Source organism: Coffea arabica, chromosome 4c (genome assembly GCF_036785885.1).
Source record: "Coffea arabica cultivar ET-39 chromosome 4c, Coffea Arabica ET-39 HiFi, whole genome shotgun sequence".
NCBI lineage: Eukaryota > Viridiplantae > Streptophyta > Magnoliopsida > Gentianales > Rubiaceae > Coffea > Coffea arabica.
Genome location: NC_092316.1, coordinates 42540341 through 42568008, shown reverse-complemented (window position 1 = coordinate 42568008; position 27668 = coordinate 42540341).

The following is a 27668-nucleotide window of genomic DNA, read 5'->3' as shown; positions in this document are numbered from 1 at the left end:
TCATCTTGCGCATCAATTTCTTTCTCCAATCTTGATTTCCAACCATCAAAATTGTAAATTACTCCATAAAAACTCCTTGGTAGGAAGGATTAAAGATTTAGCGGAGTCAATTTGGGAGGAAAGATACTAAGTTACCATCTTTCTAGTGTTCTAAGGTAAGTTTCCAAGAAAACCTCTCTTTATTTCTTAGTAGTGGTTTATAGTTGTTAAATAGGAACTTTTGTAGAAGATTTCATGGTTTAAAGTAGTATTATGGTAATTTTTCAATTTTATAAGAATTTTCTGCGCTTATTTCATGCTTAAGCATATGCCATGGATTGATAGCGTTGTTGTGTGTGAAGTGAAGTTTGTATATGCTAGATGTGATTTCCTATGAAAATTTCAGTTTGTGCAGTCAAATTTCAGTTTTAGGGTTTAATTTGTCCTATTTTTGGCACTGTATGTTTGACCGTGTTAGGGACTGAATCAGCCTTTGCTCAAAACACGAAAGTTGTAGGTAATTGAGTTAGAAATCTGTATGTAAAATTTCAACTCAATGGGAGTACTGTAGCATGTGAAATGACCCAAATACCCTTGACTGCCCATGAGCCTGTTTCGCGCCCAGCTTTCCGTTTTCGTGGAGTTTTCCATTTTTGACCATGAAAATGCATGATTTGGCTTTGGAGGTTTTCATAAGAAATGTAGGTATATGTCTTGGCTTCAAAATGCCATAAGATTCGTTTCCATCTGATAAATATAGCTTCGGTTGTCATTGTTATACCAAAAGGTGTTTTATCGACTATGATTTGTATGTGAAATTGTATTTGATTTGGGATGTGATTTGGTGTTTGTTTGTAGGATGGAAAATAAGGAAATTAAGGGGAAATGCTGTCCATTTATTCTCTTGTAAATTGAGTGAGTAAAAATGACTTTTGGGAATGCGATTTTATACCGAGTTGGGTTTATTTCGTTATATTAGTTCTCTCGAAGGGGCTTCGAGGAGTTACTCTTCTATATGAACTTATATATTTTCACTTGGTAAATATCATGACTGTTTTAATCATTTTAAAGCATGATACCTCTTCAGTTTGAAACTTCAAATATTTACTTAGTTCATACCAAAATAAAGAGGTATGAATTAGGGTTTTCTCGACCACGAGAAAACTACTCTCAACTGAGATTTTAAGTGTGAAATTAAGGTATTTTGTCCTCCCTTTTCACATGATTTTCACCAAGATACTTGTTATATAATATCTACTTAAATATATGTAGGTTTTGTGTTTGATTTGGAAAACTTTTGGTTCCCTGTATCCCTTGGTTTAAATGTACACTTTTCATCCCAAAAATCATGTGTATACCTAGTACATTGGATTTCTTTGATCGACCTAACTTTTGCTAGATGGATTGTAATATTCTCTCTTGCTTAATCTTAGGTTTCATCGGTGACTGAGGGTATTGTCCGGAAGGATATTTTGGTCGTTATTTTGCGTAAATAGGTGAGTGTTCCCTGTTTGTTATATTTTTCTTGACTTCATGATTTGTGTTATTGTTTGATAACGTGTTAAGTGCTCTCAATGATTTTTAAACGAGTTTTCTAGGCGAGTGTGTATTTTATCGCACTCGACCTAAATGAATGTGAAATTTCAATGATTTAATGATTGAAACGTTAGTTGTGCATGATGTATGCCTTTTGGCTGAACTGGGGCCTGCCCTTTGTTACCGATCGTCTCGAGCCAGAAACGGATTCGGCCGGGCGATATGGTGACCCTGAGTGTAAAAGTGGTATACTCGAGTATTACCTTAAATTCTGGTGGAGCCTGGCCAATGTCCAGGAAGGGAGTGAATGAAATGAATGAACGAACGAGGGTTTTACTTACAAAAATGCATTTTCAAATGATTGGAGGAATAAGGGGATATGACAGGAGAACGAATAAACGAATGGCTCCCTGTGAGCCCGTATCCTTTTAATGAATGTGTTATTATAGCTTTCCATTGTAAATATTTCCTGAGTTATTGATGCTCTATATTTAATGTACTGGATTGATTGTTTGATTATGTATTCGGAACCTCACTGAGCTTTTATCTCATCCTTTTAGTTTTGTTTTCCTTAACAGGGGAAGGCGAGCAAGGACGAGAGCTCTATATAGACTAGCTTGATCTAGCTTTTGGTTTCTGTAATGGTTCTCGCCCTAGTGCTTGGCACGGGCTGGTTGTATGGTGAATTGAGAACCTTTGTATATTCGACGGTTGTACTTCCTTTTGAGATAGCAATGTATATAAGTTTCCTTTAACTTTTGGATTGTTGTTATGTTTATTCTTATGGGTTTGTTCTGGTTTTGATTGAGGATGGAAGTGAATGACTGAGTCTCGGCGAGAGTTGGGCAGGCGGTCCGCTGAACCCTTTGGTTCGCCTTAGGAGAAGGTGGGGCTGTCACAGTTGGTATCAGAACCTGCTTCGCGTGGTCTCTGCGATGAGTGAGCCTAGACTGAGTGATGAATAGGTATGAAGGATTAAGTGCTCGTTCGAGCATAAGTTATGGATTGTGAATGTTATAAACCTTAAATTTTCTTATGGTATTTGAGAACCATAGATAGGTACGTCAGAAAAGAATCTCGATTGTAGATACTTTACTCTTGGGACTGGTCAGCTCGAGATATGAATTGCCAGAGTTGAGGCAGTGTTAAGTATTTGAGATTTGCATTTTGGGACAATGAATAGGTTTTGTCTGGTTAGAATGAGTACAAGAGGTCAATGGATATCTAGTTTGGATAGTAAGTGACGTGAGAGACCAGACGGGGTATTTAACTGAGATTGGGATGATATCGCCTTTGCTTTTGATTTGCCGTTATACCGTTATGACAGGACATTGGTTTGAGTATTTGTGCATATGATTATCTGTCTAATTTGATATGCATTTGTGCATTTGATCTTCTGTCTTCTTGATATCTGGTGTGTTATGTGTGTATATGTCTATTTGTGTATTGGTGTGCTAGAATTTGATTACTTTCGTCCATTTACTGCATTTATTCACTAAATTACCTTTTGGGAAAAAAAGAGGGGAAAAATATATGGAGGGAAGACGTAGTCGCGGACATGGGACTAAGCGAGTCCAAGAGCCAATAGAAGAAAGGGAAACAACAGTTGAACTAGTAAAAGGACCCAGGGTTGAAACCGGAGACCAAATGGCGACGGCAATTCAACAAATGACAAACATTTTAGCGAGGTTGGTGGACCAACAAGGTCAAATGCCCATGAATCAACCCCAAAACCCTAAAATAGGAGAAGATCAGGCTCTTGAGAGGTTTCAAAAGTTTGCACCTCCAAAATTCGTTGGAGGGCCTGATCCGGACATCGCTGAACAGTGGTTAAAGGCCATGGTGAATATATTCACAACTTTGAACTACACTGAACAGAGACAAGTGAGCTTTGCAGTGTTTCAGTTTGAAGGGCCGGCTCGCGCATGGTGGAATGTGATTAAAGCAAAGTGGGAAAAGAGAACGGACTGTATGGACGTGGGCAAACTTTGTAAGAGAATTTAACGAGAAGTACCTCCCACCTTTAGTCCAAGAAAGGAGGGAGGACGAATTTATTGGACTACGCCAGGAGACCTTAAGTGTGGCTGAATACGAAACGAAATTCACCAAACTATCCAAGTTTGCTTCCGAATTAGTAGCCACGGAACCGAGAAGAGTGAGACGGTTTATATAGGGATTGAATTTGAAAATTCAAGAAACTCTAGCGGCGATTCAAGTGAATACATTTACAGAGGCCCTTGAGAAAGCCCAACGAATCGAGAATGCAAAGGCACAGGTAAAAGCCTCTCAAACTCGGAAAAGAAGTGCCGTGGCCAGTGTGGTTGAGGAACCGGGTAATCGATAACACCCTCTAAAGTGCAGAAAGTGAAACCGTTCACCCGGCCACCATGGACATTAGGGGTGGTAGATGAAAGGTCTACAAAAGGGAGCCAAATCGGACTTGAGGAAATTTCTCAAAAAAGCCAAAAGATGGCTTCTCACTTGACTTGTGGCTACTGTGGAAAAGCCAATCACACCGAGACCGATTGTTGGTGAAAAGGGGGGAAGTGTTTGATTTGCGGAAGTGGGGATCATCAACTTAGCAACTGTCCGAGGAGACAGTCACGTGAAGGTAGTACTCCGCAACTAGATGGAGCCAAATCAAAACAAGCGAACGAAAGAGGGAAACGAACTAGTGTACTAGCAAAAGCTTATGCGTTGAATAACCAAACAGTTCCGGACTCGTCTGAAGCAACTGAAGGTAAAATTTCGAGAACGAAATTTCTTAAGGGGGAGAGAGTGTGAGGACCCGCAAATCTTCCTTATTTCATAATATTTTTATTTTATTTTCTCGCATGCATTTTTTTCATTATACCCTATTATATTGATTTTCCGGAGATTTTTATAAGTGAGTAGAGTTTTCAAATCATTTTCCTAGTTTAAGTTAGTTCATATTAAATTTGAAGTGTATTATGGACGTGGGACCCGCTAGTGTGCTAAGTGCAATATATTTTTAACAACTCATTGGAGTTTTGTATTAAGTGATATTATTTTACAAGGTGCTAGAAGACAAATAGAGGTTAGTTAGATTAATTAGTATGGAGAGACAAAAAGATAAGTTTAAACATTAAAGGAGCCAAGTGTCATGAACCTATTGGGTGTGGATTTTGACCAAACCTTCTTTACCTTTACTAAACATCAAATTTGACCAAAATTTCCTTCATTCTTTTGCTTGCTTAGCCGAACCATAGAGAGGAGAGAAAAGAGAAAATCCATCATCTTGCGCATCAATTTCTTTCTCCAATCTTGATTTCCAACCATCAAAATTGTAAATTACTCCATAAAAACTTCTTGGTAGGAAGGATTAAAGATTTAGCGGAGTCAATTTGGGAGGAAAGATACTAAGTTACCATCTTTCTAGTGTTCTAAGGTAAGTTTCCAAGAAAACCTCACTTTATTTCTTATAATTGCATAGTAGTGGTTTATAGTTGTTAAATAGGTAGTTTTGTGGAAGATTTCATGGTTTAAGGTAGTATTATGGTAATTTTTCAATTTTATGGGAATTTTCTGCCTGTCGCGCCCCATTTTTTGATAAATAAATAAATGGTTTAAAAAATGTATTTTTTGATTCAATTTGTGATTGGAAAATGAATTGTGATTTAAAAGAAAAAAATGGGTCTAAATGGGGTTTTGAAAATGCGACGATTTGACCCAAAATTATAGTTTAAAAAGGGTTTTTGAAATGAAAAACGGAGTCGCCACTTGGTAATGAGTTAAGGTGTACCAAGTCACCTAAAAAATGAATTTTTTAAGAAAAAATGAGAAAAAATTAGTAAGAAACCCCTTTTAAACGACTCCTAGTCCCCGTAAACCAAGAAAAAAGGTTCGGGAGTCACATTTGACAAAGGGGAAGGCAAGGATACAATCCAAGGCACCCCTTTGACCTAGCCAAGGCTAGTTGCGTGATTTAATCAAAGATTTTCTTGTTTTAACCAAAGAATTTATTACATTTGGATGTGCTACATGAAATGCAAAACCCTAGATTCTAAGATGTCTCTTGTAAGGTTTTTGGTCCCAACCACATGAATTGTGGCGGCCAATGAAAGAAAACCTTATAGAGGTCGATTAATGCAAATGATGATTCAAGTGCAAGTGTGCAAGTGTATAAAAAGGTGCATGTGTGCAATTGTATGGAAATCCAAGTGTTTGTGTGCAAGTGTATGAAATATAGTGATAAGTGTATATAGATCGTAATTAAGTGCAATTTTGTGAAGTAGAAACCAAAATTGAACAATAAGGAAAGGAAAAGTAATGAGGAAATGTGAATTGAAAAAGTGAGTAAGTGAAAAATTGAGAATGAATGAACCTAAAGGAATGTATCAGGTCGGGTATGGGAATGACTCCTAACTTTTTCGACTTCGATTTTCTCTTTGATTAGAAGGCAAAACTAGCGTGCTAAGGCTATCGAGTAGCCACACTCGCTCGTTTCCCTTATCGGAGGGGACACTTCAAGCAAATGTACCCTAACTAGCATGAAATGCAAGACCTAAAGTGAAGGGGAAAGGTTTAGAGGAGCATGCCAAATGATAAAACTAAGGAAAATTGCATGATATGTAGTGAACATGCAAACTATGCACGAATGAAAAGGAAATGGACCTATTGGGTCTAGCGTTGGACTAGCCCTTTCTATGAATTCCGACTAGCGTTGGACTAGTGGAAACGTACATTCATCCATCACATTCATTCAGGGCCATGGAAAGCGAGTAGACATGCCAAACACTCGTAAACACATAGCACATAACATTTAGCATGCTCGACTAGATGCAAGGCCCTAACAAAGCAAATTAACACGTAGCAACTAAGCATGCAAGACACATAAGACAATTAAAGCCCTAACTATTACATTTGCTAACTAGGCACATGACTTCGATAGGTCTTCATTGAATGCTCCTCCAAGCCCTATCTATTACAAGCCAAGAGGTGTACACATACCCCATTAAAAGAATAAATTAATAAAGCAAAAGTAAATGAAAGGAATGAAAGGAATTAAAGAAATGTAAAGAAAGCAAAGTAGACATGCAATTCACTTAGCACATTGGATCATATAGGAGAGATAAACAAAGATAAAAGAAATTATACCTTCCCCTAATGGTAAGCAAATGAAGGAAAATGGCTTCAAAACAATAAAGGGGTCAAGGCATCAATTTAAAAGTAAAGTATAAGCAAAAACACCAAAACCCACCTAATTGCAACTTGAATGAGCTCAAAAAATGCTTAAAGACCAAGAAAACGGAATAACTCGTTCAATTTCCAAATATAGCATCTACTAAAGCCCCAAAACAAGCATTACTCAAACATTCAAGTCCAAATAAATCGTTTAAGCACTTCAAAGATTCCAAAAATAAAGAAAGGGCCAAACAATGATTGAAGTTGCAATGATTTTAGGACTTAATTACAAGATACTAAAACATGCTTGGGCTATTGTGGCACAAAGAGAAACTTAGAGGGATCAAATTGCTTAAATGTTCCAATTACTTGGGCCTTAGTAGAACAAGAAGGGACTTGGGGGGGTTCAGAGGCAATTTTGAAACAATTTCCATGCAGGTTCATGCAAGCTACGTGAGCAAACATTCTGCAACCAAAACAAATATTTCTGCAGCCAAGAAACCATCGCAACTTGCATTCTCACAAGCAGATATCAACCTCAACACTAATTTTGATCAAAAATCTTTCAACCAAACATTCAAAGTTAATCTAAACATCATAACACACAAATTCAGAATTCAAACAAACTCAAATATAGAAGAAAACTGATGCAAAGACACAAGGAAGCTCATGCATTCAGCAGGTTCCAGCCACGGCATTTCTTTTCATTTTCATCATGCAAACCAGATTTTTTATTCAAACACGCAGCTTTGACTAGATATGTTCCTATCCAACATCACAACTTAAGCCAAGTAACCGGCTACATAATGATCACAATCCAGATGACCAGAAAACATGGAAATATATCATGCCAAAATTCTAAAATGTATGCAGAAATGGTTTCAGCAGCCTGCTTGTTTGCTTTTCAGCAAAGTGTTCAATCATGATCCAAACATTTTAGACTCAAACATGCCAACTCAAACCAATCTTCACCCATCCAATTCCTCTCTCCAAATAAGATCAGACATCAAGTTGAATGGCCAAAATTTGGTGAAACAAATGCAAGAGAGAAAACAGCAAAAGGTAAGACCGAATGCAGCAGCCTTTGTTTCTCTTATCTTAGCTTAAAAGTATTGACATGAAAAACTCAAATAAGCTCTACCCACTTGTCATCTAAAGACCACATGTAAGGAATTCACCCCCCATTATCATCAAATGTCACCCAAGCATAAACTGCCTTGAAGATTCAAACAAAGCCAATGGACAAAAAATGCAGCAACAGAAAAAATGAAACTCACGGCAATCTTCCAGCCGAGCTTGTTTGCAATTGTTATGTTCGTTCAAAACGCAATTTTCCCACCCAAACATAGCTAAAATCCCAGCCAAACAAAACATCAATATCAACCGAACACTAAAGATAACATAAGATGTAGAATCGACACTTGAACAAACAAAGGAAAGAAAGAAAATTCTGGTTGCCGCAGGTTTTAGCTACTTATTGCCATCTAGTGGTCTCGAAATGACAACAAAACGTATACATAGGATATCATAGAGCAACAAACAAAACCCAAGAAGTAGCTTAAACCACTTAACACCAAACTCAGCATCAATATTGTACAAAATACGGAAAAAACAGCAACCCAGGAAACTGATTACACGTTTATCGCTGAGTTTCAAAACACGTTCATCATGCCAACAGCCAAATTTTCTGCGTTTTGTGTGTCAACTCTGATGATGTATGAGCAACTAAGGATACAAGATATTACCTTTAACTTCTGGTGGAGACAGGAACACAGAGTGGATGAAAAGATTGCTTCCACTGTAGAGGTTCGAAGCTGCAAATTTGGTGCTCAAGCTCTCCCTTCCCTTTCCTCCGCCTGAAGCTCTTCCTCTCCTCTGATTTGTTCAGCCGTCAAGTCCTCCCTTTGTTCCTTTTCTGGTTTCCTCTCCAGCCCACTCACCAAACCCCAGCCGTTAAAAGCCTTCAGATTTTCCTCACTCAGCCGTTATCTTTCCAAGTTTCTTTCTCTGCTTAGCCGTCACCTCCCATTCTCTCTTCATAGCTTTCTCTCTTTTGTTTTTGCCCAAGTTGCGGCAGTCAAAAACCTCTCCCCTTCGTAGCCTTTCTATTTTCTTTTTATATGGCACCCTTCCAACCCTAAACCCCAGCAACTTCTTCTGTAATTGCAGCTAAGGAGCCGCCTCAAAGTTCCCTTGCAAGCTGCGTTAGTTTGCATGTCGCGTAGCAGGTTTTTTTTTTTTTTTTAATATAAATACATAATATAAATAATAAAAACAAAAATAACAAAATGACAAAACCATGTAATAATAATAATAATGAAAACAAATAATAAAAAAAACAAACTAAACAAATAAAAACAACAAAAATGTCCATTTTTCAAATTTTCTTCATTTTTCCCTTTTTTTTTCTTTTCTTTTTTCTTTTCTCAAAATAACTTAATAAAAATAACTAAAATGCCAAAAGAAAGAAATAAACATATTTTTGTGAACAAATTTTCCTTTTTCCTTTCTTTTTCCATCTTTTCAAGAAAACTCTACGCTAAACTTTAAAAAAGCTAAAAACTAAAAACTAAAACTAAAAAGTGAATAAAATTAAACTGACAAATAGCAAATGAAATAAACAAACTAACAAGGCAAAAATGAATAAAACTAAAATAACATAACAACTAAAAGTGCAAAACACACAATAACAAACTAAAATGCAAGCAATCTAAAATGAAAATCATGAAATAGATGCCACATACAAATTATTCAAAATTTGGTGTCTACAGTTTGCCCCTCTTTGTCTGAGTTTTGGAAAAACTTGAGACAAAGAAGTAGACACCAAATACTTACCTGTGTTATTGGGCTGCAAAAGATTCCAACGAACAGGAATTCTAACACGGGACTGACCCGAACATGAAAATTAAAAACGGGACTAACCCGAACAGAAAATGTAAAATGGGATAGACCCGAACAGAAACGTAAATGGGATAGACTCGAACAGAAAATGAAAAATGGGATAGACCCACGGGATAGATCCGAACAGAAAATGTAAAATGGGATAGACCCAAACAGAAAATGTAAAATGGGATAGACCCAAACAGAAACGTAAATGGGATAGACCCACGGGATAGACCCGAACAGAAAATGTAAAATGGGATAGACCCAGACAGAAAATGAAAAATGGGATAGACCCACGGGATAGACCCGAACAGAAATGTAAACGGGATAGACCCGAACAGAAATGTTAATGGGATAGACCCACGGGATAGACCCAAACAGAAATGTAAATAGGATAGACCCGAACAGAAAATGTAAAATGGGATAGACCCAAACAGAAAATGTAAAATGAAGAACTGTATAAGACTTGTTTGAAAAATTATCTAAAAATTTGCCCCAGTGTGATGAATTGGTCGGTGGGATAACATCTGAGCCTGACGGGGTATGGACGGTCAGCGGGATAGAACCCGATCCTGCCGAGGTTGGCGGGATAAAACCCGGTCCCAACGTGATAAAACGGTCAGCGGGATAGAACCCGATCCTGCCGAGGTTGGCGGGATAAAACCCGATCCCAACGTAGATAAAGCGGTCGGTCAGCGGGATAGAACCCGGTCCTGCCGAGGTTGGCGGGATAAAACCCGGTCCCAACGTAGATAAAAACGGTCAGCGGGATAGAACTCGGTCCTGCCGAGGTAAGCGGTCAGCGGGATAAAACCCGGTCCTGCCGAAGCCGTAGTTCAAATTAATGCCTTCAGTGATGCCATAGAGAAGGCGCAACGAGTAGAGAATGCTAGGCTGCATGTGAAAAGCTTCCAAGCCAAGAAAAGGGACTCGGTCCTGCTGAAGTAAGCGGTCAGCGGGATAAAACCCGGTCCTGCCGAAATAAGCGGTCAGCGGGATAAAATCCGGTCCTGCCGAAATAAGCTTGATTTGATTTTTGATTGATGATTTTTCTTTTTCTTTTTTTTTTTTTTTGCTTTTCTTTTTTTTGATTTTTGATTTTTCCTTTTGACTCTTTCTTTCCTTTCGGATTTTCCCGAGAGAATTTTTCCAAAATAATTTGCCCCAGTGTCGGGTCCATTTTTCCCTCCTTCTTCTTGCTTTTCTTTGCAGTATCGGCCTTCCGCCTTACTGGATGCTTTTCGTCATTTTGAACCATGAATACCTGCACAGGGGCTTGCCAAAGTATGACATGCACTTGAATTACATGAAAAGAAACAGCGTGATTGATCTGAAAAATGCATTATTTGATTCTTTGAACGAAATCCTCAATCGAACTACAAAAATATTTGCCCCTGTGTGGGCTTATTCTCACGAATTTTCATAACAAAAAATTTGCCCCAGTATGGGCCATTTAATTGCAAAAACTTACTTGGATGACTCTCCAATTATTTGAACAAAGTAAGCAATTGCTTTTCCTAACATATCATGTGAAGAAAATTGAATGTCTTGCTTAAACTCATATAGCACATTTCATGATGAATTTCTCAAAATAATGCCAAATTACGAAAGATTTCTTCCCCACTTTAGCATCAATGCTTTGGGTGATGGGTCACTATTTCTGGTTGGTTCATCTTTCAGGACCAATCAAGTGACTTTATTTTTGATTTGGCTAAGGAAATGGGAGGTCAGAATTTGTCTCATTTTTGTGCCCCAGTTGTATGTAATCCATTCAATATCACATCTTAGTGAAAGCAAATAGTTTGTCACCTTCATTCCTTAAGAAAATTGAGTCAACATATAAGCTTTAAGTTTGCAACAACTGGGTAAGAACGATAGCTAAACATGCGAAAATTGGTTATACCCTTATGATCACAAATGATTGATGGATTTCTTATGAACATAATACTCACTTTGGATTGTCATGAAGGAATAAGTCAACGATGGACTTTGTTAGCTTGTAATGTGGCTTGAAAACGATAGCTAAAGAATAAAACTTTCAAGTACATAGCACCGAAGATCGCATTTTCCCAAAATTGCCCCTATTTTGAACTCGAAGATTCTGAACTTTGTTTGGATTTTCTCATCATTCCCCAGGGACTTCAGCGTCGAATTTTTCTGCATCTTCTTGCATTTACTTTTCTCGCTTTGCTTTTTGCCTCTTTTCCTTTCCCTCGATTTGGCGGGTTTTCACATGGTAAGTAGCGTTAACCTCATACTCAAGCAATTCAGAAATACAGCTAAAATTTTCCGGCATCAGAAATTTTCTTGACAGGACCATTGCAAAGAACAGAAGTCAGGACTTTCGGCTTTTGTAATAGGGTCTGGTGGGGTGTTTAGAAAAGTTAAGGTTTGAAGGCAGATTTCAAGAGTGGTTTAAGTAATCTGAGATCACATTGTTGTGCCAACCCTTTTTTAGGGTTAAATCAGAATTTGCCCCAGTTTATGCTCAATTGAGGCTTTTTCTCTTTCATTTTCTTTCTTCTTTTGATTTTTCGACTTTCTGCCATTTTTGAAATTTTCACGAAATTTGCCCCAGTTTATTTTTGAACTGAGGTTCTCTTTTTCCTCTTGCTTTTGATTTTGTGGCTTTTCACTTTTTTCACTTCTTGAAGTTTTTCCTTTTCAATTCCAACTTGTCCCAGTGTGGGGTTTGCGATTCTTAGGGGTTGACAAATGAAGTATTTTATTCTGAAGGCTCAAAAGGGATAACTAGGGATAGAATGTCCGATTGGAAAAGAAGAGGGCCTGACTTTTATTCCGTTCCTTACAATAACTCTGAGAGGAAACTTTCATTAATGCGAAATTTTTGCATGTATCTGAATTAATTGACTGAGGAAGACTCTTGCTCATTCATATCTATGAAACATAAGTCGGTCCGTGCGGACAAATCTCTTCCTTTTCTTTCTTCTTTTTTAAAATTGGACCCCAAGTGGAATCAAATTTTCCCAATTTGCGGTTCCCTTTCCCCTTTTCCTAGCATTTTTGCTTTTCCTCCTTTTTTTTTCAAAAATTCCCCAATCTCCTTCCCCAATGTGGGGTGCGATCATATGTGCACTCGAAAAGAACCACCAATTTTTTCGGCTCAAATGAGGATGCAAGGGATAAATGGTGTTTAGGTTGTAGAAACGACGGCCAAAGTATCATTCTTACACCTTACGACAACCAAAGTAATGAAATGGTCATTGAAAATCCATTCCCCTTTTTGATATTTGAAAATTTTCCAATATAGGATAGTGATCATTAGGGCTCTTATTTGAAACGAAATTATTCTTTCAAAGGCTCAAATGGGAGAGCAGATGATAAAATGTGTATAGGTAGATAAACGAATGCTCAAAGTATCATTCCAAATTTTCAAAACAAACAAGAATAATGCACATTTTTTATTTCACTTAGATGTGAACTGAATCGGTTAAACACAATGGATATTTTCAAGCAAAGATGGCCCCAATTTATCAATCAATGTGACTGATTTTATTTTGGGGTCAAATGAAGGAGAAAAGGAATCTCATAGGGCTTTTTGAGTGACATCTTTTAATTATGAGCACTCTTATTGTGAATTTTCAGGCAGGAGGTTGAAAAAATCCCAATTTAGTCTTATTTCTTAAAATTCATCATGAAATTTCCAATGAATAAGAATACATAATGAAATGTACATAAATATACACAAAACAATGATTGTCCAAAAATTTTATTGTTGAAAAAGTTTGAAACAAAAATTCCTGTTCAATTACGATACAAATGAGAAGAGAGAAACTTGTAAAGAGCTCCACATATACTCTTTTTGTCTCCTTTTCTTTTGGAACAAAATGTATTAACAAATCAAATATACAAAATTTTCCTTTGGAAATAATTACAAAAATCTCTCAGATGCTTTAGCGTAGAGCTTCCAGATAAATCATTTATGTTTTCATTGTAGGATCTGCCCAAAAATCATACAATACTTGCAATTTTGACACTTTATTAGATCCAAATTATCATCAGATATAGAAAAATATTTTCACCTTATTGAAGCATTTTTTTTTATGAATGCAGGGGAGGGGGAAAACAAAAGAAAAATACCCTGAGTTAGTAAATAAGAATATAAAATCGGTATGCATGTCCTATGGGGGGAACCTTTTTTGTGCCAAGGGTAGGCCTAGCATGAAAATACAATCCTCTAGGGTAGGCACTATACCATACCTAATGGATCTGATCAATTGATTGAGTGAAAAATAATTTTGAAAAATTTGATCAATTGGAGAGATGAAAGACAATTGTCAAAATAAAGACAACGTCCGAATGAATTGATCACAAACGCACGGGTTTGACCTTGACGAACTTCCTATCGAAGAGACCGGAATTCGTTTGACAAAATTTCCTCAGTAAAGCGCGGGTCAAAACCCCAACTGATCAAATGGCTGGATGCAATGGATGTTTTTCTCAAAATCGACTAGATTTTCCATTTTGAAATTCGACATTGAAACCCTGATTGTTTAAATGGGTTGAATGAAATTGACCATTTATTTAAAGTCGGCCGGATTACCCTAAAAAGGGAAGCGGGTCAAATGAATTGAATGAAATTTAATTTATCCAAAATTAATCAGATCACCCTAAAAAGGGTAAATTGATCAAATAGATTGAACGAAACTTGATTTATTCAAAATCGGCTCGGTTGCCCTAAAAATGGGTAAATTGGCCAAATGAACGAAATTGAATTAGTGGTTTATTCAAAAATCGGCCGAATGACCCTAAAAAGGGTAAATTGGTCAAATGAATTGACGATTTATTCAAAATCGACCGGATGACCCTAAAAAGGGTAAATTGGTCAAATGAATTGACGATTTATTCAAAATCGACCAGGTGACCCTAAAAAGGGTAAATTGGTCAAATGAATTGACGATTTATTCAAAATTGACCAGATGACCCTAAAAAGGGTAAATTGGTCAAATGACCCTAAAAAATGGTAAATTGGTCAAATGATGGTTTATTCAAAATTGATTATGAATTGACAAAATGGATCGATTGAATCGGCCGGCCATTGGTGGTTTCAGAAAATTAGTCTATGAGTCTTCTAAAATCATAATTTGGCCTTAATTTATTTATCGTCTCAATAGGAGGAATCATTTGTGAATTTCTTCAAATTAATGTCGTTCACGCAAGGGATTTTTACCAACTTTTGATAAAATGGCCAAAAAGTGATTATTAGATGCTCATATTCCAAAGATCACTCTATGAAAATGATCGGATCCTACCTTACCTTGTGCACTACCCCTTTGGATGGTATAAAATGTAAACGTGCAAGTCTCACTGGATTAAGTATCCGAGACACAAGGTGGCTTATCCCCTAGCACGGGATCGCCTAAATGGCATTCCCTTTCTAGGGTTTAATGCATGATGCCAGTTATTAAAACAGGAAAAAATGCAATTCGAAATGAAACGTGACCTAAGGAACCCTTTATCTGCCAGGGTAGGCCTAGAATGATATGCAATCATTAATCTATGAATGCAATATACAAAAATCTTTAAACGTGCAATAGCCTATCTACAAGGGTAGGTTCTAAAAGAAAGTCATGTCAGACCTCTTATTTGCTAGGGTTTGTGAATGTAAAAGACAAGAGACAAGGAAACGTGAGTTCAACACATAACACATAACACATTTGGACAATTAGATAATATAAAGAGCAACAGGGACAGATAAGGAAAAAAGGATGGGACCCCTCCCCTCGTGAATAGTGTTTCCTAATTTAGGGTAAGGTCGACTCTACCCTAGGCAATTCTAATATGGATGCATGAGGTTGGGGTTCGCTAATGCATCTAGACTCGATAATCTTAGGTCCCCGAGCCTTCAGACTTAGAAACCAAGGGTCATCAATCCCAAGGTTCTTTGTCGGTGGCTCGAGCGATTCCCCAAACACCGCTACGCACACATCGTGTCGCGGCTACGTGTTTGAGTGAATCTATCAAAATCCTCAACCTTCGACTAAAAGCTAAAGGCTATCAACCCATAGCTTAAAGCGGAAGATTGAGTGACCCATTGGATCATGCTACACACACATCGTGTCGTGATCACATGTCCAAGTGGATCACCTAAAATCCTAATAGGGTGGAGTGGCGTGACAAGCCACTAAAAGAAAAATAAATGAAGGGATAAAAAATTAAAGCGTATGCTCGTATGCTAGTGCTCGTTTGGAGGGGAGGGATCGAGAACCAACGTGAGGCTCTAAGGTAATGTCCCCCACCCAAATGCAATGCAAGCGCGGAATAAACATATATCCAATCAACCAATCATGCGAGCGAGGGAGTAGTTGGACATGCGTGAAATGCAAAATCCTAAAAAAAGGAAAAAATGCAACCCTAAAACACCCAAATGTGATATATGAATAGGTTAAAAGAAGAAAAATGTTGATTAAATCAAATTTGTTCGGACTCTCGAATGTCCCCAGTGGAGTCGCCAACTGTCGCGCCCCATTTTTTGATAAATAAATAAATGGTTTAAAAAATGTATTTTTTGATTCAATTTGTGATTGGAAAATGAATTGTGATTTAAAAGAAAAAAATGGGTCTAAATGGGGTTTTGAAAATGCGACGATTTGACCCAAAATTATAGTTTAAAAAGGGTTTTTGAAATGAAAAACGGAGTCGCCACTTGGTAATGAGTTAAGGTGTACCAAGTCACCTAAAAAATGAATTTTTTAAGAAAAAATGAGAAAAAATTAGTAAGAAACCCCTTTTAAACGACTCCTAGTCCCCGTAAACCAAGAAAAAAGGTTCGAGAGTCACATTTGACAAAGGGGAAGGCAAGGATACAATCCAAGGCACCCCTTTGACCTAGCCAAGGCTAGTTGCGTGATTTAATCAAAGATTTTCTTGTTTTAACCAAAGAATTTATTACATTTGGATGTGCTACATGAAATGCAAAATCCTAGATTCTAAGATGTCTCTTGTAAGGTTTTTAGTCCCAACCACATGAATTGTGGCGGCCAATGAAAGAAAACCTTATAGAGGTCGATTAATGCAAATGATGATTCAAGTGCAAGTGTATAAAAAGGTGCATGTGTGCAATTGTATGGAAATCCAAGTGTTTGTGTGCAAGTGTATGAAATATAGTGATAAGTGTATATAGATCGTAATTAAGTGCAATTTTGTGAAGTAGAAACCAAAATTGAACAATAAGAAAAGGAAAAGTAATGAGGAAATGTGAATTGAAAAAGTGAGTAAGTGAAAAATTGAGAATGAATGAACCTAAAGGAATGTATCAGGTCGGGTATGGGAATGACTCCTAACTTTTTCGACTTCGATTTTCCCTTTGATTAGAAGGCAAAACTAGCGTGCTAAGGCTATCGAGTAGCCACACTCGCTCGTTTCCCTTATTGGAGGGGACACTTCAAGCAAATGTACCCTAACTAGCATGAAATGCAAGACCTAAAGTGAAGGGGAAAGGTTTAGAGGAGCATGCCAAATGATAAAACTAAGGAAAATTGCATGATATGTAGTGAACATGCAAACTATGCACGAATGAAAAGGAAATGGACCTATTGGGTCTAGCGTTGGACTAGCCCTTTCTATGAATTCCGACTAGCGTTGGACTAGTGGAAACGTACATTCATCCATCACATTTATTCAGGGCCATGGAAAGCGAGTAGACATGCCAAACACTCGTAAACACATAGCACATAACATTTAGCATGCTCGACTAGATGCAAGGCCCTAACAAAGCAAATTAACACGTAGCAACTAAGCATACAAGACACATAAGACAATTAAAGCCCTAACTATTACATTTGCTAACTAGGCACATGACTTCGATAGGTCTTCATTGAATGCTCCTCCAAGCCCTATCTATTACAAGCCAAGAGGTGTACACATACCCCATTAAAAGAATAAATTAATAAAGCAAAAGTAAATGAAAGGAATGAAAGGAATTAAAGAAATGTAAAGAAAGCAAAGTAGACATGCAATTCACTTAGCACATTGGATCATATAGGAGAGATAAACAAAGATAAAAGAAATTATACCTTCCCCTAATGGTAAGCAAATGAAGGAAAATGGCTTCAAAACAATAAAGGGGTCAAGGCATCAATTTAAAAGTAAAGTATAAGCAAAAACACCAAAACCCACCTAATTGCAACTTGAATGAGCTCAAAAAATGCTTAAAGACCAAGAAAACGGAATAACTCGTTCAATTTCCAAATATAGCATCTACTAAAGCCCCAAAACAAGCATTACTCAAACATTCAAGTCCAAATAAATCGTTTAAGCACTTCAAAGATTCCAAAAATAAAGAAAGAGCCAAACAATGATTGAAGTTGCAATGATTTTAGGACTTAATTACAAGATACTAAAACATGCTTGGGCTATTGTGGCACAAAGAGAAACTTAGAGGGATCAAATTGCTTAAATGTTCCAATTACTTGGGCCTTAGTAGAACAAGAAGGGACTTGGGGGGGTCAGAGGCAATTTTGAAACAATTTCCATGCAGGCTCATGCAAGCTACGTGAGCAAACATTCTGCAACCAAAACAAATATTTCTGCAGCCAAGAAACCATCGCAACTTGCATTCTCACAAGCAGATATCAACCTCAACACTAATTTTGATCAAAAATCTTTCAACCAAACATTCAAAGTTAATCTAAACATCATAACACACAAATTCAGAATTCAAACAAACTCAAATATAGAAGAAAACTGATGCAAAGACACAAGGAAGCTCATGCATTCAGCAGGTTCCAGCCACGGCATTTCTTTTCATTTTCATCATGCAAACCAGATTTTTTATTCAAACACGCAGCTTTGACTAGATATGTTCCTATCCAACATCACAACTTAAGCCAAGTAACCGGCTACATAATGATCACAATCCAGATGACCAGAAAACATGGAAATATATCATGCCAAAATTCTAAAATGTATGCAGAAATGGTTTCAGCAGCCTGCTTGTTTGCTTTTCAGCAAAGTGTTCAATCATGATCCAAACATTTTAGACTCAAACATGCCAACTCAAACCAATCTTCACCCATCCAATTCCTCTCTCCAAATAAGATCAGACATCAAGTTGAATGGCCAAAATTTGGTGAAACAAATGCAAGAGAGAAAACAGCAAAAGGTAAGACCGAATGCAACAGCCTTTGTTTCTCTTATCTTAGCTTAAAAGTATTGACATGAAAAACTCAAATAAGCTCTACCCACTTGTCATCTAAAGACCACATGTAAGGAATTCACCCCCCATTATCATCAAATGTCACCCAAGCATAAACTGCCTTGAAGATTCAAACAAAGCCAATGGACAAAAAATGCAGCAACAGAAAAAATGAAACTCACGGCAATCTTCCAGCCGAGCTTGTTTGCAATTGTTATGTTCGTTCAAAACGCAATTTTCCCACCCAAACATAGCTAAAATCCCAGCCAAACAAAACATCAATATCAACCGAACACTAAAGATAACATAAGATGTAGAATCGACACTTGAACAAACAAAGGAAAGAAAGAAAATTCTGGTTGCCGCAGGTTTTAGCTACTTATTGCCATCTAGTGGTCTCGAAATGACAACAAAACGTATACATAGGATATCATAGAGCAACAAACAAAACCCAAGAAGTAGCTTAAACCACTTAACACCAAACTCAGCATCAATATTGTACAAAATACGGAAAAAACAGCAACCCAGGAAACTGATTACACGTTTATCGCTGAGTTTCAAAACACGTTCATCATGCCAACAGCCAAATTTTCTGCGTTTTGTGTGTCAACTCTGATGATGTATGAGCAACTAAGGATACAAGATATTACCTTTAACTTCTGGTGGAGACAGGAACACAGAGTGGATGAAAAGATTGCTTCCACTGTAGAGGTTCGAAGCTGCAAATTTGGTGCTCAAGCTCTCCCTTCCCTTTCCTCCGCCTGAAGCTCTTCCTCTCCTCTGATTTGTTCAGCCGTCAAGTCCTCCCTTTGTTCCTTTTCTGGTTTCCTCTCCAGCCCACTCACCAAACCCCAGCCGTTAAAAGCCTTCAGATTTTCCTCACTCAGCCGTTATCTTTCCAAGTTTCTTTCTCTGCTTAGCCGTCACCTCCCATTCTCTCTTCATAGCTTTCTCTCTTTTGTTTTTGCCCAAGTTGCGGCAGTCAAAAACCTCTCCCCTTCGTAGCCTTTCTATTTTCTTTTTATATGGCACCCTTCCAACCCTAAACCCCAGCAACTTCTTCTATAATTGCAGCTAAGGAGCCGCCTCAAAGTTCCCTTGCAAGCTGCGTTAGCTTGCATGTCGCGTAGCAGGTTTTTTTTTTTTTTAATATAAATACATAATATAAATAATAAAAACAAAAATAACAAAATGACAAAACCATGTAATAATAATAATAATGAAAACAAATAATAAAAAAAACAAACTAAACAAATAAAAACAACAAAAATGTCCATTTTTCAAATTTTCTTCATTTTTCCCTTTTTTTTTCTTTTCTTTTTTCTTTTCTCAAAATAACTTAATAAAAATAACTAAAATGCCAAAAGAAAGAAATAAACATATTTTTGTGAACAAATTTTCCTTTTTCCTTTCTTTTTCCATCTTTTCAAGAAAACTCTACGCTAAACTTTAAAAAAGCTAAAAACTAAAAACTAAAACTAAAAAGTGAATAAAATTAAACTGACAAATAGCAAATGAAATAAACAAACTAACAAGGCAAAAATGAATAAAACTAAAATAACATAACAACTAAAAGTGCAAAACACACAATAACGAACTAAAATGCAAGCAATCTAAAATGAAAATCATGAAATAGATGCCACATACAAATTATTCAAAATTTGGTGTCTACACTGCCCTTATTTGATGCTTAAGCATATGCCATGGATTGATAGCCTTGTTGTGTGTGAAGTGAAGCCTGTATATGCTAGATGTGATTTCCTATGAAAATTTCAGTTTGTGTAGTCAAATTTCAGTTTTAGGGTTTAATCTGTCCTGTTTTTGGCACTGTACGTTTGACCATGTTAGGGACTGAATCCGCCGGTGCTCAAAACACAAAAGTTGTAGGTAATTGAGTTAGAAATCTGTATGTAAAATTTCAACTCAATCGGAGTACTGTAGCATGTGAAATGACCCAAATACCCTTGACTGTCCATGAGCCTGTTTCGCGCCTAGCTTTCTGTTTTCATGGAGTTTTCCATTTTTTACCATGAAAATGCATGATTTGGCTTTGGAGGTTTTCATAAGATATGTCTTGGCTTCAAAACGCCATAAGATTCATTTCCATCTGATAAATATAGCTTCGGTTGTGATTGTTATACCAAAAGGTGTTTTATCGACTATGATTTGTATGTGAAATTGTATGTGATTTGGGATGTGAGTTGGTGTTTGTTTGTAGGATGGAAAATAAGGAAATTAAGGGAAAATGCTGTCCATTTATTCTCTTGTAAATTGAGTGAGTAAAAATGACTTTCGGGATTGCGATTTTATACCGAGTTGGGTTTATTTCGTTATATTAGTTCTCTCGAAGGGGGTTCGAGGAGCTACTCTTCTATATGAACTTATATATTTTCACTTGGTAAATATCATGACTGTTTTAATCATTTTAAAACATGATACCTCTTCAGTTTGAAACTTCAAATGTTTACTTAGTTCTTACCAAAATAAAGAGGTATGAATTAGGGTTTTCTCGGCCACGAGAAAACTACTCTCAACTGAGATTTTAAGTGTGAAATTAAGGTATTTTGTCCTCCTTTTTCACATGATTTTCACCAAGATACTTGTTATATAATATCTACTTAAATATATGTAGGTTTTGTGTTTGATTTGGAAAACTTTTGGTTCCCCGTATCCCTTGGTTTAAATGTACACTTTTCATCCCAAAAATCATGTGTATACCTGGTACTTTGGATTTCTTTGATCGACCTAACTTTTGCTAGATGGATTGTAATATTCTCTCTTGCTTAATCTTAGGTTTCATCGGTGACTGAGGGTATTGTCCGGAAGGATATTTTGGTCGTTATTTTGCGTAAATGGGTGAGTGTTCCCTATTTGTTATATTTTCCTTGACTTCATGATTTGTGTTATTGTTTGATAACGTGTTAAGTGCTCTCAATGATTTTTAAACGAGTTTTCTGGGCGAGTGTGTACTTTATCGCACTCGACCTAAATGAATGTGAACTTTCAATGATTTAATGATTGAAATGTTAGTTGTGCATGATGTAAGCCTTTTGGCTGAATTGAGCCCTGCCCTTCGTTACCGATCGTCTCGAGCCAGAAGCGGATTCGGTCGGGCGATACGGTGACTCTGGGTGTAAAAGTGGTATACTCGAGTATTATCTTGAATTCTGGTAGAGCCTAGCCAACGTCCAGAAAGGGGGTGAATGAATTGAATGAATGAACGAGGGTTTTACTTACAAAAATGCATTTTCAAATGAGTGGAGGAATAAGGGGAAATGACAGGAGAACGAATGAACGAAAGAACGAATGGCTCCCTGTGAGCCCGTATCCTTTTAATGAATGTGTTATTATAGCTTTCCATTGTAAATATTTCCTGAAATATTGATGCTCTATGTTTAATGTAGTGGATTGATTGTTTGATTATGTGTTTGGAACCTCATTGAGCTTTTAACTCATTCTTTTAGTTTTGTTTTCCTTAACAGGGGAAGGCGAGCAAGGACGAGAGCTCTATATAGACTAGCTTGATCTAGCTTTTGGTTTCTGTAATGGTTCTCGCCCTAGTGCTTGGCACGGGCTGGTTGTACGGTGAATTGAGAACCTTTGTATATTCGACGGTTGTACTTCCTTTTGAGATAGCAATGTATATAAGTTTCCTTTAACTTTTGGATCGTTGTTATGTTTATTCTTATGGGTTTGTTCTGGTTTTGATTGAGGATGGAAGTGAATGACTGAGTCCCGGCGAGAGTTGGGCAGGCGGTCCGCTGAACCCTTTCGTTCGCCTTAGGAGAAGGTGGGGCTGTCACAGTTGGTATCAGAACCTGCTTCGCGTGGTCTCTGCGATGAGTGAGCCTAGACTGAGTGATGAATAGGTATGAAGGATTAAGTGCTCGTTCGAGCATAAGTTATGGATTGTGAATGTTATAGGCCTTAAATTTTCTTATGTATTTGAGGACCATAGATAGGTACGTCAGGAAAGAATCTCGATTGTAGATAGTTTACTCTTGGGACTGGTCAGCTCGAGATATGAATTGCCAGAGTTGAGGCAGTGTTAAGTATTTGAGATTTGCATTTTAGGACAATGAATAGGTTTTGTCTGGCTAGAATGAGTACAAGAGGTCAATGGATATCTAGTTTGGATAGTAAGTGACGTGAGAGACCGGACTGGGTATTTAATTGAGATTGGGATGATATCGCCTTTGCTTTTGATTTGCCGTTATACCGTTATGACATGACATTGGTTTGAGTATTTGTGCATATGATTATCTGTCTAATTTGATATGAATTTGTGCATTTGATCGTCTGTCTTCTTGATATCTGGTGTGTTATGTGTGTATATGTCTATTTGTGTATTGGTGTGCTAGAATTTGATTACTTTCGTCCATTTACTGCATTTATTCACTAAATTACCTTTTGGGAAAAAAAGAGGGGAAACATATATGGAGGGAAGACGTAGTCACGGACATGGGACTAAGCGAGTCCAAGAGCCAATAGAAGAAAGGGAAACAATAGTTGAACTAGTAAAAGGACCCAGGGTTGAAACCGGAGACCAAATGGCGACGGCAATTCAACAAATGACAAACATTTTAGCGAGGTTGATGGACCAACAAGGTCAAATGCCCAAGAATCAACCCCAAAACCCTAAAATAGGAGAAGATCGGGCTCTTGAGAGGTTTCAAAAGTTTGCACCTCCAAAATTCGTTGGAGGGCCTGATCCGGACATCGCCGAACAGTGGTTAAAGGCCATGGTGAATATATTCACAGCTTTGAACTACACTGAACAGAGACAAGTGAGCTTTGCAGTGTTTCAGTTTGAAGGGCCGGCTCGCGCATGGTGGAATGTGATTAGAGCAAAGTGGGAAAATAGAACGGACTGTATGGACGTGGGCAAACTTTGTAAGAGAATTTAACGAGAAGTACCTCCCACCTTTAGTCCAAGAAAGGAGGGAGGACGAATTTATTAGACTACGCCAGGAGACCTTAAGTGTGGCTGAATACGAAACGAAATTCACCAAACTATCCAAGTTTGCTTTCGAATTAGTAGCCACGGAACCGAGAAGAGTGAGACGGTTTATATAGGGATTGAATTTGAAAATTCAAGAAACTCTAGCGGCGATTCAAGTGAATACATTTACAGTCTCGGCAAGAGTTGGGCAGGCGGTCCGCCGAACCCTTTGGTTCGCCTTAGGGAAAGGTGGGGCTGTCACAGCCACCGAATCTGTCTCGAATCCATAATATTTTTCATGTATCCATGCTTAAGAAGTATCATTCTGACCCTTCTCACATTTTACAACAGGAAAGTGTCGAGATCGATGAGACATTGACCTATGAGCAAAAACTGGTTAGGCTTCTGGACAGGAAGGTGAAAGAATTGGGAAATAAACAGATACCACTAGTAAAAGTTCTCTGGAAGAATCATGGGTTGAAGGAAGCGACTTGGGAGATTGAAGAAGCAATTCGAAAAAAGTATCCAGACCTGTTCACCAATCAAGGTAAATTTCGAGGACAAAATTTTCTTAAGGGGAAGAGGATGTAAAGACTCACAAAATTTATCTATCTTAAACTCTTAATTCTAGCTCATTTAATTATTTATTTGGCCAATTACTCGAATTATTATTTTCTAACCTTTTTAGACCTAATTAGAAGGATCTATGGCTTAGTTACATTTTTAAAGTGACTCGTTTCAAAATTTAATTTCTGAAAGCTCATTAAGTGAAAATAGTGAATACGCGATTGGAGTAAATAATCGAATCGAGAATACAATAAGCTTGGAAAATTGGAGACTTGTACATTAGTTTCAAAATAGGTATTTTTACGATTAAGTGCTCAATTATTAGTTAGTGATACTATCGTTATAAGAATTTCTTAGAGATTTCGCTTTATCGCGCACAAATTGGAAGTACGCGATTTTTCGCGCGCGATTAATTGAAGGATCTTAGACTTTTATTTTGGGACTACTAAGAGTGAATAATAATGATATGAATGTAAGTGTATTAGATATTTAGTGCACTAGTACAACAAACATAAGAGGAATCGAGCACAAAACGCGCGCGTGCGCGCACTATTCCTAGTTGACTTTGAAGTAACTTTTAGCCACAACTTATAAAGCTTCTCACCGAAGCTTACCTTCAGCATTAGCTCTTCTTTTTCTGCTCCAAACAGCTGACCAAGAGGAAGAGTAAAACAGCCTCAATTTCTTCTCAATTTCTTCACTAAACCTTCATCATTTCACCTCAAATTTCAACCGTACGTAGCTAATCACTTGGAGAGTTCATCTAGCTAAGAAAAGGAGCTGCAATCCACGGATTTCTTGGACCAAGAAAGGACCAAAAATTCTGTTTTGGAACATCAAAACAAGTAAGTGGTGATCAAACCTTGGAAACTTGATTTATGGAAGTTCTAGTGCACATCTAAGCTCTTGCATGCATGTGGGTAGTTTGTTTATATTGGAAAAATGGTTGTGTGGGCTCTATGAACTCCCACCTTGGATATATGGACTGATTTGTGGTGTTTTGCTGGTAATAATGTTTATTTAGTGCCTAAACTAGTGGATTAATGTTGGGTTGTTGATAGAAACTCAAGGTGGTGCAATAACCAAAAGTGACCATTTTGCCCCTACTTTGTTCGAGCACTTTGGTGCGAAATTTTGAGGTTCTAATGGCTTGTTTATGTTGTTTACATGTTATATTGAGTGTGTAAAAAGTTTCATTGAAAAATAACTTGATTTGGTCACCCAAATGTTGGAATTTCGGAAGCTTAGAAATCTGGAATTGGTTCCCGTCACTGCCTAGGCAGTCATCTTGTTTTGGCTATAACTCATCGCTCTGATGTCGGAATCGAGTGCCATTTGTGGCACTGGAAACTAGACATTCCCAGATTTCCGTTGGTATAAAATTCTTGTCCTGGTTCCACTTGAGCAAGCCAAACCATTCGTTTAAAATTTGCTGTCCTGTTTCATTGCTTCCTGGAAGGCAGCACATGAGCTGTAACTTGATGCTCACGAACGAGCTAGTTATGGACAGATTTTGGAAACGGTTTCTTCTGAGAAAATGTAGCCTTGTGAGTCTATTTTCCAACGTCATCAACCATGCTCAATTCTGAGTTGATTGAGTGATTTGTGGCCGTATTTCGAAACTGAATTCTTGAAGGAAAACTCTCCTCTGGGGCAGAATTGTTACTAAACTCGATTGAGACTTGTTAATTTGAGATTCTTGGTGTTAATCACCATCAAATATATCTTGGATGTTTAATAAATATTTTTGAGTAAAATGTACCATGTTTGCAAGGATTTCATGTGGCCAAAAGCTTGGAAAAATGACATTTTGTACACAAGGCAGTTTTGCCTTGAAATTTTAGAAACTTGGGTGTTTTAGTTAACCAACTTTCTATGCTTATTTATCCATGAAATTTGGCAGAGAAATACTCCTTATATGGTAGTATTATACTGATAATTTTGGTGCTATTCCGAGGCCGTTTCATTGCTCAACTAAACTTCCAAAGTTCATGACTTGATTTTGGAAAACCCTTGTTTCACAAGGAAATTTGGGTAACTTTGAGCTACCATATCTTGGTGCTCAAAACTTCAATTCTCATTCCACTTGTTTTGTTCTAAACTTGGATTGTAACTCTAGTAGAGTATCAAATTTCAAAGACTAGTTCAAATTGAGTGAATTTTGCCGAATTTTCAAAGTTGGCCAAAAACCAACCTAAATCTGTCTTCAATGCCCCAGAACAGCAACTTTGAACTAATTTTTGAATACCTTCCATTTGGAATCATGGAAAATTGTCTTCTAAGAACTTTTAGTACTTTCTAAGAGGTTTCCAACGGTACCATGTTTTCCAATTTTGGACTTGTAAAGAGTGAGATACGATTTTTCAAATATCTCGTATTAAAACTGAAATTTCCGAATCTTAAGGAAATGGAGTTTTTCGAATTCTCCTTATTCCTTTGATATTACTTGAACATTTTATATTTGATTTCAAAGATGAAAACTCGATTTCTCTTGTACTTTAAAACCCCACTTTTGAGCCTTAATTCGTGAGTAATTTACGCTCATTTTAGTGAAATTTCTTAGGATTGTACAAGCGTGCAATCTTTCTCGATAATTGGGGTTTATAAGTAATTGTTCACTATTAATTGCTCAGGCTCGCACGAGAACCTTCAAGAGGATCCTACGGTGGACGCTTGAACTTCAAGCAATATTTCTCCTTGATTGACTTGGTGAGTGTCAAGTGTATGTAAACTTGTTACATGCTTAACTGCTATTAATGATTGGAGATTTTGAAAATGGAGTCGAATGTGTACTTTACCGCGCTCGTTCTCATTAGAAATGATATTTAAGGATTGAAATGCATTGAATGAAATGAATGATTGAAATGTATTGAATGAATGAATGAAATGTAATGGTATGCTATGGCTACATACGTCGCTGGAGTGAATCTCCTCGACTTATAAATGTTAACTGGGGGACGCCCAAACTCATAGGCAAACCTTGGACTCGAGCCGGCATGGCTTGGTCGGGAACCTTGGCGAGCCATGAAAATTACATGATAAGTTTGATCTATTGGAGAGATCTTACTTGGCATACTCGTTGAAGTATCGCCTTATAAATAACGTTCGGGCCCGGTGAGGGTATGTACGGTGGACGAATGGAAGTAAGTGGTGATCTACAGATTGGAAATACCAACCCAGTTGACGGAGTGTCATCGCGGGAAGGTTTATGAATGACCTTGGCAAAACATGTGGAACTGAGCTCCTGAGAGCTACCATATCCTTGAATTGTTTCTGTTTACATCTTATTGGAATTATCAATTACTTGTACTTTATCAATTGACCTGTTATTTGGGCTTGTTACTTGGATTATGTGCTTGCATATGTGTTCTTGGCCTCACGAGCGTTTTGCTCACCCTGTAGATTTGTTTTCCTTAACAGGACTGGACATGGAATGGTATTGGAGAAACCCCTTTTGAT